Source organism: Tamandua tetradactyla, chromosome 6 (genome assembly GCF_023851605.1).
Source record: "Tamandua tetradactyla isolate mTamTet1 chromosome 6, mTamTet1.pri, whole genome shotgun sequence".
Lineage (NCBI taxonomy): Eukaryota > Metazoa > Chordata > Mammalia > Pilosa > Myrmecophagidae > Tamandua > Tamandua tetradactyla.
Window position 1 is genome coordinate 118,344,857 of NC_135332.1, and position 19,818 is coordinate 118,364,674.

Below are 19,818 nucleotides of genomic sequence, written 5' to 3' on the forward strand. Positions count from 1 at the left end.
AATTTAATTTGTTATCTCTAGAATTTAGTTACAATGGTGTCTGTTCCTGAAGTGTGTATTCAACTAGCATCATGACTGAGCTCTCCTTGAATGTTAGGAGCTATAAAAAAAAAAAAAAGAAAGAAAGAAAAGAAAAGGTCTTTCCCAGTCTTTTCAGATTGACCTTTGTGAGGGCTCTCCTTCAGAGCCTAACCATCCTAACAAATGGTCTAAAGACCAGCCTGAGGTGACAGCCTAGGGTTCTCCTGGTCTTTTCTGAGCGTATGTGTTAACTTGGGTATGCATGCATTGTCTTGGGAACCCCCTCATTTACACAGATCTGAATGTACCTTTTTCTATTAAGAAATAGTCTTTCCTTCTATTCCTGTGTGCTGTATCATGTTTTATGGCTGGTAATCCTTTGCCCCAGGCAGCTGTGATTTGATTGCTTTCTAATAACATATTAGTTGCCCTTCAAGATACTTCTGCATGCAGGGCAAGTTCTTGGATAGCGAACCTGTGATGAGTGTCCTGTTTCAGTCCATCTGTCCACAAGACAAATTGGTGATGTCACTTTCATTTGTTTCTTAATGTACTTATTTTTATATCTCTATTTAATTGTTCTAGCATTTGATATTATTGGGGAACTTAATATTGTTATTTATTGTACCTGATGACCTTTCCTTTTCATGGAATTTTTCCCCCTTATCTGTTGTAAAGCCTTCATATAGAGTCCCTTTTCAGTGATTCTTTCCCATGAAAATTCTGCCTGGCCATTACTGAGAGTATTTTTCCTGGAAAAGTTTTACATTTGTTCCTATCAGGTATCCCAAGGTTATCCTAGGTTTGGAGTCATTTTTACATTAATCACTAATGCTTGCAGATTCCTCAACCATATATGAATGGTGTAAATTTAGGTCTCAGTACATATTGTGACAGGCTTGTGGTTATAAATTTTAAGAGAAGTTTATTTACGTCTAGTCCAAACCCACACTAGTATATTTCTTTTTTCTTGCTCACATTTTTTCTGAAAGCTTATTTCTTCCAGAGTTTTTGATTTACACAAGGTATAACAGTCTCAATTCCTCATTTTCTAAGTTCTTGATTCTTGTCCTTTATAGATAATAAAACCCAGGACTCTTATAGTGTCAAGATTAGCATATGCCCAGAAGTTTACACAGTTACTGTTCTGATTTCTTCCTTATCCCTTTGGGATTGCCTTTTTTTCCTTATGCTTTGGGCTTTGCATGTAAAAACATTTTGTTATGTTTTTAGTTATTAGTAATGAGGTAATCCTGTCTGCCACATTGTTGAAACAAAAGTCGGTATTCAAATTTAACATACGAATTAGAATTCAGTCAATTATAACCTAACACAGTATCCTTGTGTACTGGAAATGTCTATTTCTTTAAATATTTAAAGCTCTGACTAGCCATATGACTTTATTTTGTCAATCAGCACATAAAAGTATCTCTGTTTAGAAATACATATTATAAACTTACATCAATAACAATTGTTGTGGATTAAATCATGCAAAACACATATATTTCCTTTCTCATAAAATACTAGGTTTTGATATGCTTTTTAAGTTAATTCTTCAGAATATCTGCAATTTTTTATTGCTAATATCTGCTCTTTACAAATTCTAATTAGCAAATCTTTAAGTAAATCAGCAATTGGAAGATGTCCTGATAGTACCTTCTAACTTCAAATTCACATTTTACTAAATTTTCAAGTCTATCAGTTTATGTTTTCTGAAAAGTCTGGGATTTGAGTTCAATGGGTAGGGTACTGAATGTAAGATATTAGATTTGTAATCAGTTATAAATAATAAAATGAAGACAGGCCACATACTTATTTACTTTTTCTTTGCTATATTAGTGGTAAAGTTATGAATATACAGCTTTATGGCTTCATCAGTTCATCATGAGGCTAATCTAAAAGTGGTATACCACAGACATCAAATGAGGACGTAAAACATGGATTTAGTAGCTTGGGAACAGGCTGACTCAATTTTGTTTCCTACCTTTGTCTTAACTTTTTAACTGCTGGAGTATAAAATAAAAAGACTGATATTTGAAAAAAGATAGATATTTGAAATTTTATGACTGTGTGTTCATGTACTGAAGTAATTTAAAAGGATTAATGAGATGATCTCATTATATAAAACAAAATTGGCATAGGTTTTGCAGTAGTTTTACTCTAAATATTTCTCATTCAATCAGTAGAGTATCACATTTTGTTATTCCAGCTCTGAGTTGGGATGATTATTTACATTACCTCTTTTAGGTTTTCATAACTTAAATTTTAATCTTGAATTGTAGTTAAAGTTATATCCTAAAACAGTATCATTGTTAATAGGAACTTATTAATCTTCTTGTTCCCAAAGTACTTAAGACTGGTTATGAGACTTTTACTCATGACCACAGAAAGCAAGTCTGTTGGACAATCTTTATTTATGCTACCTCTGTTCATAGACTTAGCTGCCATTTAGACACACACATGCACATACACACAATCCTTTGATTTCTGCCATGTAACAGTTATTCTCCAGATGTTCTCTTTCTAACTTGTTATATTCATTCATTTTTCTCTCCGCATCTTGTTACAAGTTTCCTTTATACTCCAATGTAGTGTATGTCCCCTGCCCTGCACCTCCTATTAAAACCTTGTTCACAAGAGCCACTGATAGATATTTGTTTTCATCTTAGAAAATGTTTGCCACAATTAATACTCTTTCTGCTTGAACTTCGATTTTTCCCCTTGATTTCTGTGACTCACACTTTCTTGAATTTCTCTTGACTCTCTGCCACTTGTTCTCAGATTCCTGGATATTCGTGGATAAAGTCATATACTCTGCTGTGTTTCCCCTTCTTCCCCCTCCCTCTGGATATATTATGCCCTTCCTGAACTTTAAAATCAAATTCCTTTTTATCTGATCAGCTTAACTAAAGGAAAATAGTTTTATCTTCCTCTTATACTTTGTAAAGTGTTTATATTTTGAAACTCTTTTACATCTAAGGTGAGAAACTTTCAATTTCACTGAAGGTTAAAAATGACGTGGCTTTGGATCATTTTATATCTCTTATATAGTCATGGTGACATTGTCCATGGAGAATGTTCTGTCACAAGCAGTAGATAGTGCTTTGCTATGCCATTGATTATAGTATTAGGATGCTTGGCCTAGAACAGCCTTTTAACTTGAGTCAAACCTTCTCATGTTCTAAATGAGACTTAAAGCCCCCCAGATTTAGGGATTTATTAGGGGATCAGACTTAAAATTGACCAAGATTAAGCTTCTTCTACCTGGGGAAAGTAGCCTTAAAGTAGAAATGAAATTCAACTACAGAAAAATAAAGAAATGCACATTTCTTGCATTCGTGACTTTGCAGTCAGAAATTTTTATCCAATACACTCATATACACACATTCTTTTTTTCTCCTGCTGAGACTAGTCTATTTGAACTAGGAAATAAAGATGTGTTAAGCATCGTGGGAACATGTGGTATTCAACATTGTCCAGTCTGTGCACATACTTGCCAAAAAATTTCTTGAGATTAGAGATGAAGGATAAGTGAAAATTCTGGGTTGTCAGTACTCATTGAACTCCTCCTTTGAGTTCCAGGGTACTACAAGTTCAGAAGGAGTTATTGGTGAGCCAATAGCAACAGCTGTGGTCAGTTAATGGGGTAAGACTTTAACAGAATAATTAGAAAATGATGATTATACAACTAAATCACTTCAGATGATTTTGGTCACATTTATTTCAATTAAAGATCTGTAAGATTTCCAGTTCAACATAATCTGAGAAAAAGTAAGCAAAATTGAGTGGAAAAAAGTATGAGAAACAAACCATGTTGTCTTATGATTTTGCATCAGATATATTGAAATCAAAAGTGTCAAAATCTATTTTAAATTAATTGCGTTCTATTTTAAGACCCAAAGTAGTTATCATTTAAGGATAGGTATATATTTATTTTTGTTATATACTGTTTCTGCTTCTAAAGCCTCCTATATTGCTCACTTATCAGAAAGCATACTTTGCTATTTCTAGTCAAGGAATAATAAATATATTATCATTTATATTTAACCCAGAATTTTCCAGAGAACTGAGATACATTGGCAAATTTCTCTTTTGTATTGTAACAAATTTTCCTTTGGGTATTTTGGGGGTGTCAAGTTCAGAATCTTAGTCAACAAGAGAGTCTTTGGGTATCTACATGAAGCAGCTGCAATGAATCAAAGAATCATCGAATTAGAAGGGTATCCAAAAATAATCTAATCATTGACTCTGTTTCCAAGCAAGACATCAGAATCATGCTTTGCCCTATTTCTAAAATCTCAAGTGATGAAATAGAATAATCAAGGACATATGAACAAAATACTTATTATAAAGTTAACTGTTGATATCATTGTGTCTCATGACATTCTTTACTGGATTGAGATAAATCAGTAAAAGAACATTTACTCTACTTCTTTTGAAAATTGCATAGATTTATTTAGGAACTAACATACTGGCCTCTGTGTTTTTTGCAGTCTATTCCACAGAGTCCTGGTGTTATGAGAGCCAAAGGCAATACTAGCACCTTAAAGAAATTTATTATCATTGCTGGGGTTGAGTAGTGCACATTCATATCTATATGCAACCAGACTTCCTTTAGATCATTTCTAATTTCCTTCAGGTATTGATTCTGTATACACATGCTAATTTGCATAACCACTTAAAGAACAGACCAGTAAAACTTTCTCCATCAATCCAATCAATGGGGGAATTTGCCGCTTTTTTTTTTTTGGAGGCACCACTGGGGGAATTTGCCTTTTTTTTTTTTTTTTTTTTTTTTTTTTTAAGAGAGAGGGAGGAAGGGAAGGAAAGACAGAGAGAAGGAAGGAAGGATGGAAGGAAGGAAGGAAGAAAGGGAAACATCTTTAAACATTTTCTTGTTTTATTGTATTTTGTTTGTTTGTTTGTTTTTTACATGGGCTGGGGCCGGGAATCGAACCGAGGTCCTCCGGCATGGCAGGCAAGCACTTTGCCCGCTGAGCCACCGCGGCCCGGAATTTGCCTTTTTATTTCACCTTTTTGAAGTTGATTTTTTAAAAAAAATGTAGCTAAGTAAAGATGCCATTTAACATAACTCCTAGAAATTGAACATTAAACACAAATAAATCAAAATACTGTATAGTCACTGCAGATTATATTTTGAGAAAACATCAAACCAGATACTATTGTGAATCAAAGAGAGGCTTGAGCTATCAGGTTTTCAATGTGGCATCTCAAAATTTGGAGCAGAGGGGCGAATGAAGCAGTTATTAGGAAAGATTAAAAAAAAGATATTCAACACTTGCCTTTTAGAGGAAAGAGTCTGGTCTTTAGATTCAAGAAAACTTCATATTTAAAAAAAAATGTCCAATAAAATGGCAAACACTCCCTTGACTCTGCTGATTCAAATAAAAACCTCCTGCCTTTTCTACCCTGGAGAGCTCCATTACTAAATCAAAACTGAGATCCAATTGGTGGATTAAGAGAAATGGTTACAACAGCAATATCCTGGAATTTTTCAAGAAAGTAATTTTTCTTCTTTGTACTTTAACATGTAAATAGCATGGAAAAAGCCCTCATCAGAATTTCATATAAAACAGGATCAGCACATACATAATAAAGCAAAGGGAAAAAGTCAACTCTTTTCTTTCTCTATTGTGATGTACTTTTGGCTACTCTAAAGATCTAGAGATCTGCAATTTGTAATGTAAAGATGTTGACCTGTCAGTGATGGGTGCTGGAGGCCAGGCCAGAGAGCATGAAGTATCTATTTGTTCATATTACAAAACATCCTTTATTGTATGGTAGGATGACAAACTCTGAGATCTGTCCTGAAGCTATTTGTTGAGGAGTGGTTTGAAATTCTTGCTTTTTTTATTTCTTTGTTTTGTATATATATTATACTATACAATAAAAAAGTTAAAAATCTAAAAAAAAATCCTTTGAGAGAAATTATTAAGAAAATTTTTGCTTAGAAACAATTTAGCTTGTAATAACAAACCTCATCAAATTGACATTCAAGTACCTGCTTTAGAGATCAAAGTGAAATCTTGCATATTTCAAGGCACAATTTTGGTAAAGCTTTAAAAATTTCCTTTTAGTTAAAAACTGAAAATAAAAGGTAGCATTTATTGAGTCATTTCTTTGTGCCAGGTTCAGCACAAAATAGCTAATTGGCTTAAAGCTCTAGGAAGGCAAGATGTCCCAAGTTTTCATATTCTCTGTGCCAAGCACATTGCTTCTTTGCAGTCACAGGCCCTTGAAGGAATAGTGACTTTTTACAATAGCTTCACGAAACAAGTGATATTTTTATCCACATTTTACAGATGAAGAAACTGAAGCTTAGAGAGGTTAAATTAACTTTCCCAAGGTCATGCAGATATTAACTGGCAGAGCTGGGCCTCCTATCAAAATATCTGATTCCAGTGTTTGCACTTAAAATGTGTGCTCTCTTGCCTCATATAAAAACAGCTTACCATAAAGGTCCAGAATGAGTAAATCATAAATCCTGAGACAGAGAGTAGATTAAGGGTTTCCAGGGGCCAAGGTAAGAAGGGAATGGAGAGTGACTACTACTGGGTACTTTGTGTGTGTGTGTGTGTGTGTGTGTGTGTGTGTGTGTGTGTGTGTGTGCTTGTGTATGTGTAGGGGGATCATGAAAATGTTCTGGAGTTAGGTAGTAATGATGGTAGCTCAGTTTTGTGAATATACTAAAAAACACTTAATTGTATACTTAGAAATGCAATCATTATATATGAGCCGCCTTTTACTTTTTTAAATGAAAGATTAACTGGAATGAAAAAAAAAAGGATCAGAAAGGGATCCCGCCTTCACAATTTAATTATTCCTCATAGGTGAATTAAGATATAAATTAATACTTAAATATAAGATAGGTAATTACCATGGGGGTGAAATGCAAAAATTCTTTAAAGATCTTTTTGCCTTGTGCAAAAATGTCTTTAATTCAGTTAATAATTTCATTCCGGGTGTCAGAATATCTTTCTCATTAAGAAGAACTATTTCATGATGTTGGCATAAAGTTGTTGATTATTGAGGCTGAGAAATGGATAATGAGGCTCATCATTCTACTTATAGGTCTGGAAAGTTTCTGTAGTAATAAATTAAAAAAGAAAGTTTGCCAGTTTAGTGAAGGCATTATGTTCCTAAATAATTTGGAGCTTTTGTTTTCTTTTTTGCATTTTCATGCCGGAGAAAAAATTTACATCAGTGACATGCACATATTAAGAGTATAGTTCAATCAATGAGTTCTGATAAATCTAATTGCTACCTCAAGATATAGAATGATTCCCTTACCCCAGAAAGTGCTCAATCAATCCTTCCCTTCTCTTCTGATTTTTGTTACTGTAGATTTGTTTTGTTTGTGGATTTCACACAAATAGATATACAGTATGTAATATTTTATGTCTGGTTTATTTGGCTTCACATAGTATTTTTAAGATTCACTCATATTATTGTATGTATCAGTTTATACATTTTTATTGCTAAGGAGTATTTTACTATATGAATATACCACAATGTGCTTATTCTTCTACCAATGGCCATTTTTACATTAGCTTTATTTTGGAAAAAAGCTGTTGTGAACACACTTTTAAAAACTTTATTCTAGTACCATTACATACAACTTAAAATTTCCTCTTTTAACCACATGCAAATATATAATGCAGTGCTGTTAATTGTACTCACAATGTTGTATGCATATTCTTGTTTAAGTCTTTTTGTGGATGTTATGCGTTCATTTTTCTTTGTAATTATAAAGAAACTACCAACTAATTTTCTAAAGTCTTATACCATTTACCCTCTCAACAGCGGTGAATGAGTGTTATAGTTGCTTCATATAATCACTAATATTTTGTTTTGCTAGTCTTATTTATTTTAGCCAACCTAATGGAAATGAAATGATAGCTCATGGTTTTACTTGGCGTTTCCCTCATGCCTAATAATTTTGAGTATTTTTAATGTACTGATTAGCCACTTGGGATCTTATGTGAAGCAGCTTTTCAAGTCCTTTGCTCATTAAAAAAATTGGGTTGTCTTTTTGTTATTTACTTGTAGAAATTCTTTACATATTTTGAATTCAATTCCTTTGTCAGATATATGTATTACAAATATTTTCTTCCAGTGTGTGATTTTCCTTTTTATGGTCTTAATTCTTTCTTTGATGAGAAGAAATTTTAATTTTGATGAAATCCAATTTAGTATTTTTTAAAATATTCAGTGCTAAATAAGTAATCTTTACCAATCGTAAGTTGTCACATATTTTTTGTTGCTCCTGCTTTCTTCCAGAAGCTTTATAGTTTTAGCTATTACATTTATTCCAGGCCATTTCAAGTTAATTTTTGTACAGATGTGAGGGAAGTTTCAAGGTTTTCTCCCCCACGTGTTTATCCAGGTATTCCAGCAGCATTTATGAAAGGCCTTTTCTTCTCCATTGAACACTGTTGATACCTTTGTCAAAAATGAATTGGCCATATATATATATATATATAAATGTGGGTCTATTACTGGACTGTGTTCTGTTTCATTGGTCTATATGACTACCTTTATGACCCTAATTCCCTGTCTTGATTACTGTAGCTTTATGGAATTCCTGAAATCAAACTTGAATAAACTTTGTACCTCTTTTTACACAATTATTTTGTTATTCTAGCTCTTTTGTGTTTATATATAATTCTAATTGTTAATTTATAAAATTAAAAACCTGTTGAGATTTTGATAGGTGTTGCATTGAATCTATGATCAGTTTGGAAAGAATTGCCATCTTAACAATTCTTACTTTTCCAATTCATTAACATGGTGTATACTTTCATGTATTTAGGGCTTCTTTGAATTTTCCAGCAATGTTTTGTAGTTTTCAGTGCAGAGGATTAGTATGTTTTTTAAAAAAATTAATCCTTAAGTATTTTATGTTTTTTATGTTAATATACGTGGACTTATTTTTGAATTTTGTTTTCTAATTTTTGCTACTACTATATAGAAATACAATTAATTTTTGCGTATTGATCTTTCATCCTGCAACTTTGCTAAACCCACTTATTAGTCTTAATCACTTTTTTTGTAGGTTCTTTTAATTTTATATACACAGGATCATGTGATCTGTGAATAAAGGCACAAATGACATGATCCTTCTTCCTCTCTAATTGATAGAATCTACTTCTCCCTTGTCTTGCGATAGAATTTATGAGAATGAAAATCCTTGACTTGTTCTCAATCACAGGACAAAGCATCCAGCATTTCACTGTGAAGTATATGGTAATAGCTATAAGGTTTTCAAGATAACTCAGGTTGAGGATGTACCCTTCAGATACTAGTTTGTTGAGAGTTCTTTTGCTTTACTCATGAAAGGTATTAAATGGTCTTTCTGCATCTATTAAAATAATCACATGGTTTTCTGCTTTATTCTGTTAGTATGACGATTGCAATGATTTTAGAACTTTCTACTCTTCTAACATAGACTTGAAAAGCTAATCACATCCTTTTAAACACTAATTTAGATGCATCCCCCAAATTTGACATGTTGTGTTTCATCATTATTCAGTTTGAAGTATTTTCTTTGAGGTTTTTTTTTTAATTGACTCACAGGTTAAATACATGAATGCTGCATAATTCCAAATACTGTCTTTTTTAAAAGGTATTTCTTAATCTTGATATACTTTGCCATAGACCGATGTATCCCTTCAATTTTCTTGTGCATAGCATTTGCCTGGTATATTGTTTCCATCCTTTTACCTTTTTTAAAAAGCTGTTTTTATTGTATACTATTACATATATTCAAAGCAAAGAAAGAAAAAAGCAATAGTTTTCAAAGCACTCATCAGTAAGTAGTTATAGGACAGAGTTTGTCATGGGCTACCATACCATCCTCCCAGAATTTTCCTTCTTGTTGCTCCAGCATATAAGAGGCTAGAAGGAATACATATTTTTTTAATCATCACAATCGACTTTTTCTTCTTTTTTATGAAAAATAACGTATTCAAAAAAAGAATAATTTTTAAAGCACAGCACAACAATTATCTGTAGAACAGATTTCAGAATTTGGTATGGGTTAGAATTCCACAATTTTAAGTTTTTATTCTAGCTGTTCTGAGATACTGGAAACTAAAAGAAATGTAAATTTACTGATTCAGCAGTCATATTCTTTTGTTAAAACCTACCTTTTCTGTATAACTCTGCTATCACATTTGATCTTTCTGTCCCTCTCTTTAGGGGTATTTTGGCTATGGCCATTCTAACTTTTTCATGTTGGAAGGGGCTGTAAATAATATGGAGTAGGGAGATAGAACTAGCTGATGTTCTGGAGAGGTTGGGCCCTATAGGCTTTAGGACTCATCTGGTCCAGGGACCTATCTGAAAGTTGCGGGTTTCTGGAAAGTTACCCAAGTATATGGAAACTTTTTAGAATCTTATATATTGTCCTAGTGTTCTTTATTGGCTGGAATAGTTTTGGTTGGGGTTTGGTGAATTATGATATGTAGCAATGTCTAACTGAAACTTGCATAAAGGTAACCTCCACAGTAGACTCTCAATTCTATTTAAAATCTCCCAGCCACGCATACTTTCTTAGTTACACTTCTTTTCCCTCTTTTGGTCAGGATAGAATTGTTGATCCCACAGTGCCAGGGCTGGAGTCAGCCCTGGGAGTCATCTCCCACGCTGCCAGGGAGATTTCTGCCCCTGGATGTCATATCCCATTTAGGGGGCAGGGCAATGATTTCACTTGCAGAGCTGGACTTGGAGAGAGTGAGGCTATTTCTGAGCAACAGAAGAGGTTCTCCAGAAGTAACTCTCAGGCTTACCTATAGGTAGGCTAAGCTTCTTTGCTACCTACATAAGCTTCACAAGAGTAAGCCTCAAGATCAAGGTTTGGCTTATTGATTTGGGTGTACTTGATGTTTGACACAGTATCAGGGGATTACCTGATTTAAAGTTTAATAGTTCCATATTTTTTCTCCCATCCCTCAAGGGACTTTGTCAATACTTTTTTTTCTTTATTTCTTTCTTTTCTTTTTTTGACATGGCCAGGCTCTGGGAATTGAACCTGGGTCTCCGGCATGGCAGGCGAGAACTCTGCCACTGAGCCACAGTTGCCCTGCCAATACTTTTTGATCATCTGCATATTATATTCTAGGATGTATCCAGGCATTCAATAAAGCTATACAGAATTAAGGGCCCTCATTCTTACTGTGATCTCCCTGTGTTTCAGTTATTCAAATAAGCTGCCCAGATAGGTTGCATTAGATTATGTGCTACAGAAAATGCAGGTTCTGTGCAAAATTAGGTGAGGTTCTAAAATATAGACAATACCTTCCTTACCCCTGTGTTCTGACTTACTCTAACCCTGACCTGATTGGCTTAATTATTATCTCTAAATACCAGGTTATAGATATATAAAACAGCCTCTCAAAATCCAGAAATAATAATCACTCCGGACTACATGTGTCTCCTATAAGAGCTTGCAATCTAGACTCCTGTTTTCTTATAAGCATTTTCTAAAGGAGACCAAACAATAATTATTCCTTTGTTTCTGACTTCTTTTGCCTCACCAAATGTCCCACAGTTTCATTCACATCATCGCATGCATCACAACTTCATTCCTTTTTGTAGCAGCACAATATTTGATCATATGCATCCACCATCATTCGCCAATCTACTTCTCAATCAGTGCATCCTTCAGTCACCTGCATTCATTAGGCATCACATATACTCCCCAAAGTCCATAGTCCAACAACACTCTCAATTTCAGATAATTTCTTTGTTCCCAAGAGAGAGATAACGAATAACATACCCTCACTAAATAGGAAATCTAAACCTCCCCTTAACTCTTGTCCTCCCCCACCCCACCCCATTATTTAACTCTGTGTTGCTGTGGTACTGCTGATGTTTTCCTGTTAAACATAGCCCAGAGCATACAATAGCAATTTTTCTTCTGTGCCCTGGACTTAACCACTCTTTGTACATGATCATACCTTTGAAGTAGTTCTTGCAAGAACTAACTAATAACACTAGAATATTTCTAGTGTTAATCAGTGGGACACATATGTCTATACAATGCCTTTCAATCTTGTTCACCTTCCATATGGCAATATTACTTATAGCCCCCCTGGAGAACTGCCATCACTTCTATCTATTCCTTTACATTTGAGTTCAACCTCATTAACTAACTGTTCACCCATCTCCAGCTTCTATTTATTTCTAAGTCCCCTATATTCTTTTTTATAAGCCTCTGATTTGACCTTTACCATGGTCATAAAAGTGGAGTCATACAGTATCCTTTTGTGTCTGGCTTATTTCATTAGCATTATGTCCTCACAGCTAATCCATCTTCTCATGTGCTTCAGGACATCATTTCATCTTACTGCTGCACAATATTCCATTGTATGTATATACCACATTTTGTTAAATGACTTGTCTGTTGATGGGCATTTGGATTGTTTCCATCTTTTGGCAATTGTGAATAATGCTGCCATGAACATCGGTATGCAAATGTCTGTCTGTTTCATTGCTTTCAGCTCTTCTGGGTATATACCACATAGTGCTATTTCTGGGCCATAGGGCAACTTGATATTTAGTTTCCTAAGGGACCACCAAACTGTCTTCCATAGCAGCTGTACCATTATACATTCCCACCAGCAGTGCATAAGTGTCCCAATTTCTCCACATCCTCACCAACATTTATAGTTTCTTGTTTGTTTAATAGCAGCCATTCTTATAGGTGTGAGGTGTTATCTCATTGTGGTCTTGATCTGCATTTCTCTTATAACTAGTGAAAATGAGCATCACTTCATGTGCTTTTGAGCCATCAGTATTTGCTCTTCATGAAAATGCCTATTCATATCTTTAGCCCATTTTACAATTTGATTGCTTGTTTTTTAGTTGTTGAGTTGTATGATTTCTTTATTTTTTACAGGATATCAAACCTTTGATGTGTGAGTTCCAAATATTTTTTTCCCATTGAGTTGGTTGCCTCTTCACCTTTTGACAAAGTCTTTTGAGGTGCAGAGCATTTGATTTTGAGGAGTTCCCATTTATCTATTTTTTCTTTTGTTGCTTGTGCTTTGGGTGTAAAGTTTAGGAAGCTACCCCCTTTTACTAAGTTTTGAAGATATTTTCCTACCTTTTCTTCTAGAAGCTTTATGGTGCTGGTTCTTACATTTAGATGTTTGATGCACTTTGAGTTAATTTTTGTATAGTGTGTGAGGTAAGAGTCCTCTTTTATTCTTTTGGCTGTTGATATCCAGTTCTCCCATGCCCATTTATTGAAGAGACTGTTTTGTCCCAGTTCAGTGGATTTGGGGGCCTTGTCAAAATTGGTTGACCATAGATTTGGTGGTCTATTTCTGTACTCTTGATTCAATTCCACTGGTCAATACTTCTATCTTTGTGCCAGTACCATACTCTTTTGACAACTGTGGCTTTATAATGAGTTATAAAGTGAGGAAATATTAATCCTTCCATTTCATTCTTATTTTTTAGGATGCTTTTAGGTATTTGGGATCTCTTTTCATTCTAGATGAATTTGGTAACTAGCTTTTTCAAGTCTTCAAAGTAGGTTGTTGGAATTTTGATTGGTACTGCATTGAATCTTTAGATCAATTTGGATAGAATTGGCATCTTAACTATAGTTAGCCTTCTTATCCATAATCAGAGAATGTCTTTCCACCTATTTAGATCTTCTTTGATTTCTTTTAGCAATGTTATATAGTTTTCTGTCTACAAGTCCTTTATGTCCTTAGTTAAGTTCATTCCTAAATACTTGATTCTTTTTTCTTTTCTTTTAGGTGCATGGTCTGGGAATTGAACCCAGGTCTCCTGCGTGAAAGACAAGCATTCTACCACTGAACCACCCAGGCACCCAGTACTTAATTCTTTTAGTTTCTATTTTGAATGGAAATTTTTCCTTAACTGACTTCTCAGTTAGGTCACTGCTTTACTGATTTTTTTGCACATTAATTTTATATCCCACCACCTTGCAGAATTTATTAGCTCAAGTAACCTTGTTGTAGATTTCTCAGGATTTTCTAAGTATAGGATCATGTCATCTGCAAATAATGAAAATTCTACTTCTTCCTTTCCAATTTGGATGCCTTTTATTTCTTTGTCCTGCCTGATTGCTTTAGCTAGAACTTCTAGCACAATGTTGAATAATAGTGGTGACAATGGGTATCAATGTCCTGTTCATGATCTTAGGGGGAAGTTTTCAGTCTCTCTCCATTGAATATATGCTGGCTATTGTCCATCCTTTTACTTTAACCTTACTGTGTTTTAATCTTTAAAGTGTGTCTCTTGCAGGGTTTAGCTAGTTGCACTTTGATTTTCTTTTCTTTGTAATCTGGTCTGGCAATCTCTGTCTTTTAAAGGAGATTTTAGTCCATTTACATTTAATGTAATGACTGGTATGTTTGATTTATCTACTTTTGTTTTCTATTGAAATCTTTTTTTCTCCTCTTTTCATCCCTTTTCCCTATGTTTTGATGTAATCAAATATTTTTCAGAATCTTATTTTAGTTAATCTATTTCTTTTAACTACATCTACTCATGCTACTTCCCCCCTTTATTTAGAGGTTACCAATGCCTCCTTAGCTTGTCACTGACTACTTAGTGTTAATGTACTATTTCATGTAAAATGAAGATATTTTTAGGTTTTACCATCCAATCTCTTGCTGTTCTGGCAATCCTCAATCTCATTCTCTGACACCTCATGCTGATAGGACTACAGCTTTCAGATTGAATCTAGTTGTCCTACTATGTAGGCTTGGGGATATCACCAAGGAAAAAGAAGTATAAATGTTTACTTCACCTAGTTCAGGACTCAAATGCCTTCTAATTTATGCCTGTGTTGGCACTCTCCAGTGCCTACAAAAAATTTTTTTTTAAATAGTTTGTCTTTACTTTATAATTGGAAAGATTTATCTGATACCAGCCTCTCTGCCAAAGAGGTACCAGTACACTTGGTAGAACTTTTTGAACTATATCTTGGGATAAAAGAGATCAATGTATAGCTTGTGAAATAGCTTAGACTTTACTTAATTATTTCAATGGTCCCTATTATTCTAATAAATCAAATACAAAAAAGATAGAATAGAATCACTCGAAAGCTTTCAGGGGAATTAAACCATGTAGACAGCTGCTTTGAAATGCCAACCCAATGAAGATTGTCTTCCTTTTGTTTTTTGGTTTTTTTTTTTTTGAATAAGCATTTTATTTGTATTAACCTGGTAATCTAGGGAAGAGATCCTAGTGTCCACAGAACATTTATTTATAAATGGTTTTTTATTATTTTAATAATAAATATTATTGAAATTTTATTATGTAGTAATAAAAAAAGACAAACTGGCTGTGAAATTAGGAGACTATAGATTGATATTTGTTCTAAAGTGGAAATTAAGAATGGTGTTAGTGTAAAATAAGGTTAATCTCGAGGGAAAAAATAATGACTTAATAACTTCGTGGCATAAGTTTAAATAAAAAACACAGCTTTGTGGATATTTTATTAAGAAATCTGAATTATTTATTTGAATGTGGTTAAAGGGAGAAATTTTAGGTTATGTTATTAGACTAATTTTTTTATAAATCCATTGGACCTTACAACACGATGAACCCCAAGGTGAACGATGGACTATAATTAATAGTACAATTATAAGAATGTGCTTTCATTAATTGTATCAAATGAACCACATGAATGCAAGGTGTACATGGGAACATGTACATGTTACATGATTTTTCTGTAAACCCACAACTTCATTAATAATCATAAAAAATAAATCTCATAAAACAGTGCCTTAGTTTGCTACAGCTGCTATAAAAAGTACCGCAGACTAGTTGGCTTAAACACCAGGAATTTGTTATCTCAGTTTGGGAGCTTACAAGTGAAAACTCAAGGTGTCAGAGGGGATCATAGTTGGGAAAGATGCTGGTTCTGATCCTGGTGGCTTGCCAGCAATCTGTAACTCAATCTCTGCCTCTACCATATGGCCATCTCTCTACCCATCTGTCCCTTCTTCTGTTTAAATTTCCTCTGTTATAATGACTTTAGTCATATTAGGTTAAGACCTACTCGAATACTGTTTGGTTTCACCTTAACTAGTAACATCTTCAAAGATCCATTTTATAAATGGGTTCACATCCACAAGCCTAGGAGTTAGTACTTGAACATGTCTTTGTAGAAGACATGATTCAGTCTACAGGAAAGAGTAAGTTCATTCCAGAAATTGATCATTATCTATAGAATGGGGGAATTAATTATATTCATTCAGACTGTGTGAAATGAAAAGATAATACATAAAAAGCATTTAGCATAGAATTTGCCTATTTGGAAGAACCTAGTAAATCTTAGCTATCCTTCATTCATGTATTCATTTCAATTCCAAAGATTTATTAATTAATGATTTTATGCTAGGTGCTATGCTAGTCAATAGGAATGCAACGGTTCAATTAATTAAAGGCAATGTCTTTGTGTTGAGAATTCTGTACATTTGCATTGGCTTTCCCACACTACTAAATGAGATTTGGTATTTACTCTCCATTAGCAAGCCAATATTAAAGTCAAGTCAATCTCCTCAAATGATTTTGGGCAAGCCAATTCCTCTTTATGGTTCCCAGTTCCCTATCCATAAAATCAAAGTATTTTACTAGGTGGACAGAGACTGATTTGTTTCTAAAAAATTAAGAAGCTCCATACCCATCAATAATTCTGCCTCCAAAGCCCTACAGAACTGTTAACTGTGAAGTTAGAAGAAAAGGGTAGTGTTCATCCTTCATAGACGGTCACTGCTATCTTATTATCTACTCATCTCTGAAGAAAATACACACACTAAAGAAGTATTTCAAACACCTAAGGGAAAATTCTCTCCACAGCTAAACTGGGGAATCAAAATATTTACTAAGTACAGTATGTGAATAAGAATTACTGGAACTAATCAGTTAATTTTGTCTTTGTCCTATTATGTAACAGATATTTATTTGGCATTTGTGCTTGTGGTTTAACCTTTTTGTAATGGTTGGCCTAGAGAAAAATTCTGCCAAAATAGAAATTACAGGAATGAATCTAAACACCTGCCAAAGGGCTCACCCGAGGGGAGGAATTCAGTGTAATGAAAAAGGAAGTAAGATTGGGGTTGAGGGGCTTAGAAGTGGAAGTATTCTTAGTGGATGTAAAATGTGTATAACTTGGGTTTGGCCTTCATAGGCTGTGGGAGAGAGGAGCCAGGTTGAGCAGAAGGAGCCAACATGTGTGGATTTAAAGTCAGAAGCAAGCTAATTTTAGATTGTAGACATAAGAGATGGAAAAGATTCATAGGATTATGTTACCAAATCCATTCCCCTGCCAGCTCAGGATACATCCAAATGAAAATGAGCAGAAATGAAACCAATGTCAACCATAAGGTCTTGGGCAGAAGGCTGGTGCTCGGCTATTGCTCTGGGCCTAATATGATGTGAATTAAGGTTAGTTCAAGTGAATATTATTTAGATCAAATCTTTTCTTTAAAAGAAGCTGGGATAAAAATATTTGAAATCAAGAGAAAAATAGTATTCTGAAACTGTCTCAACATTCTCTAGATAGTATGATTATCATGTTTTGTTCTTAATGTCCTTGTCTACAGAATGGGGCTGTGGCTCTAAGAAGGGAGTGGATCCAAAATTGTTGCAATTCCTATAGTAAATAGAGAAAAATAAGAACAATATGTATATTTCACAGAACTAATTTTATTAAAAGTGAAAGAGTGATCTTAACTTTGAGATTAAGATATTAATATGTATTTTTTACTTTAAAATATCCATTTGAAAAGGAAAAGATATGTATTTTTAATTATCTTTCCTAGAAAACTAAAACTTGATAAATAACCCTACATGAATCCTTCCATTGATAAAAGGCTATGAAACTTAAATTCAAGGGACAGCTTCTTTTGAAAAGCCTAAGGGCATTTTAAAAAGGAAGAGGAATGTATATCATCAAACCAGGCTTCTATTCACTATAAAACAATCCATTATTTTAGGTAAAACTAAGAAAGAAAACATACCACAAATTATGTATGCCACTGACAGTAAGATGCATCTTGATTTCAGAATTAGTATGTGAAGAAATGTGACTGTGAATTTATGAAATATATGACACAAAAAACATTTATTCATTCTCTTAAAAAAATAACTTTCCCAGTGCAGCATTTTGCAAAATTTTGAAGTTTTTCAAGTGAGCATTTTTTGGCACTTCTTATTTGATAACTATTTGCTTGGCTATGCCAACCATTCTATAGCCTCAAACAGTCACAGTTCACAGGATGATGGGAGATCAAATAGTACCATGATTTTTATGATGTACTTCTTAAGTTGGGAGAGGTTACTGTGTACTGCTGAAACAGGCATAAGGATGATGTTCTTCCTAACTAAAGGTAACGGGGGATATATTTAGGTGTGGTCGTCTTCCTTACGGGCTTCCGTCGTCTTCCTGACGGGCTACCGCTTGGGGGCAACTCTCTAACTGCTAAGGGTTTATTCAGAGCTCTGTACTGGGGTTCTAAGGTAACGCCGAGACTCAGCAGCAAGCTGCTGAGGGACCCAAAAGACTTGAGCCGAAGACCAAATGTTGGCACAAAGCTTCTTTATTGTTACATAGTAAGAGCTTAGGTGCTCAGGGGCTCAAGAGCTAAGGGACCCCGAAGCTCGGTGAGCTTCGGGTTATATACAGTTTGGAGGAGGGGTGGAGTCGGGGCATGTACGTCAGGGGAGGGTAGCCAACCACACAAGCTAAGAAGCAGTTGCTAGGCTTAGGGCAGAAGTTAGGAATAGGGAAGTGCAGAACATAACAGGAAGGGTGTGGTTTTGTGGTGGGCTACGGAAATGGGCGGTCCACGACAGGAGGGGGAGAAGACAGCAGGTAGAAGAAGTATGGAGAGAATTCAAAATTTTCGTTTTTTAAGCTGACTAGGCTCCAATCCCAAAGTACGTGCCACATTTAGGGATCATAGTCAGGAAAGGAGAATTCAAGTTCCTGCTCATGCTAAATATTGCTTCAACTATTTCTTAAAGAGAATTGCTGAAAACACTGCCACATTGTTTAAAAAATCTTCTCCAAGACCAATTCTTAAACCTCTCTCGTTAGTGCTTCACTAGTGTCTCAGCAACATTTTTTCAGGCCTTATTTTGATGCTTAGTTTCCCTAGTTAGCACAATTGCAATTATTTTCATTGCAAAATCCAAAGAAGCTAATTAACATGAAGTGCATCGTAATTCTGTAATTGGAGGAGAATAGGCAGGGGCTGTTCTACAAAGAGGCAATTTTGGAGATTTTTTGTAAAAGCAGTTTCTTTTGTACTTGAGAAGTTCATGCCCTAAGAAATTATGTTATAGTGAATTTCATTAAATAAGAGGAATTTCTCTCTCAGAAACATGACTTTTTATCAACATTTATATTTTCCCACTGCTTAGTATCCATTGTACGTCTACAGAGAAGCAGTGAAGTTCAGGGTGAATGAAGATCTGGATTGAGGAAACTGGGCTGACTCCTTACGAGAAAAACTCACTTGGCCCCTACATTTCTAAATGTCTTTTTTTTGATGGTGCTGACAACTCATTAGAGATAGTACGAAAACACTAATGAAGCTGTGTGGGAATGCTGGTAGATTTAAACAGGAGACAGAGCCTTAGCTGTTTTTTGAAGATGGTTGTAATAGTAGTGTAAGTGCTCTCAATTGTGCATATTGCCACTGAGAAACAGCTTTTAGGAAAACCATGAAACAGTTATAAAATAACCCTAATACTGAAACAGCACTCTTGTTTGTACCACAG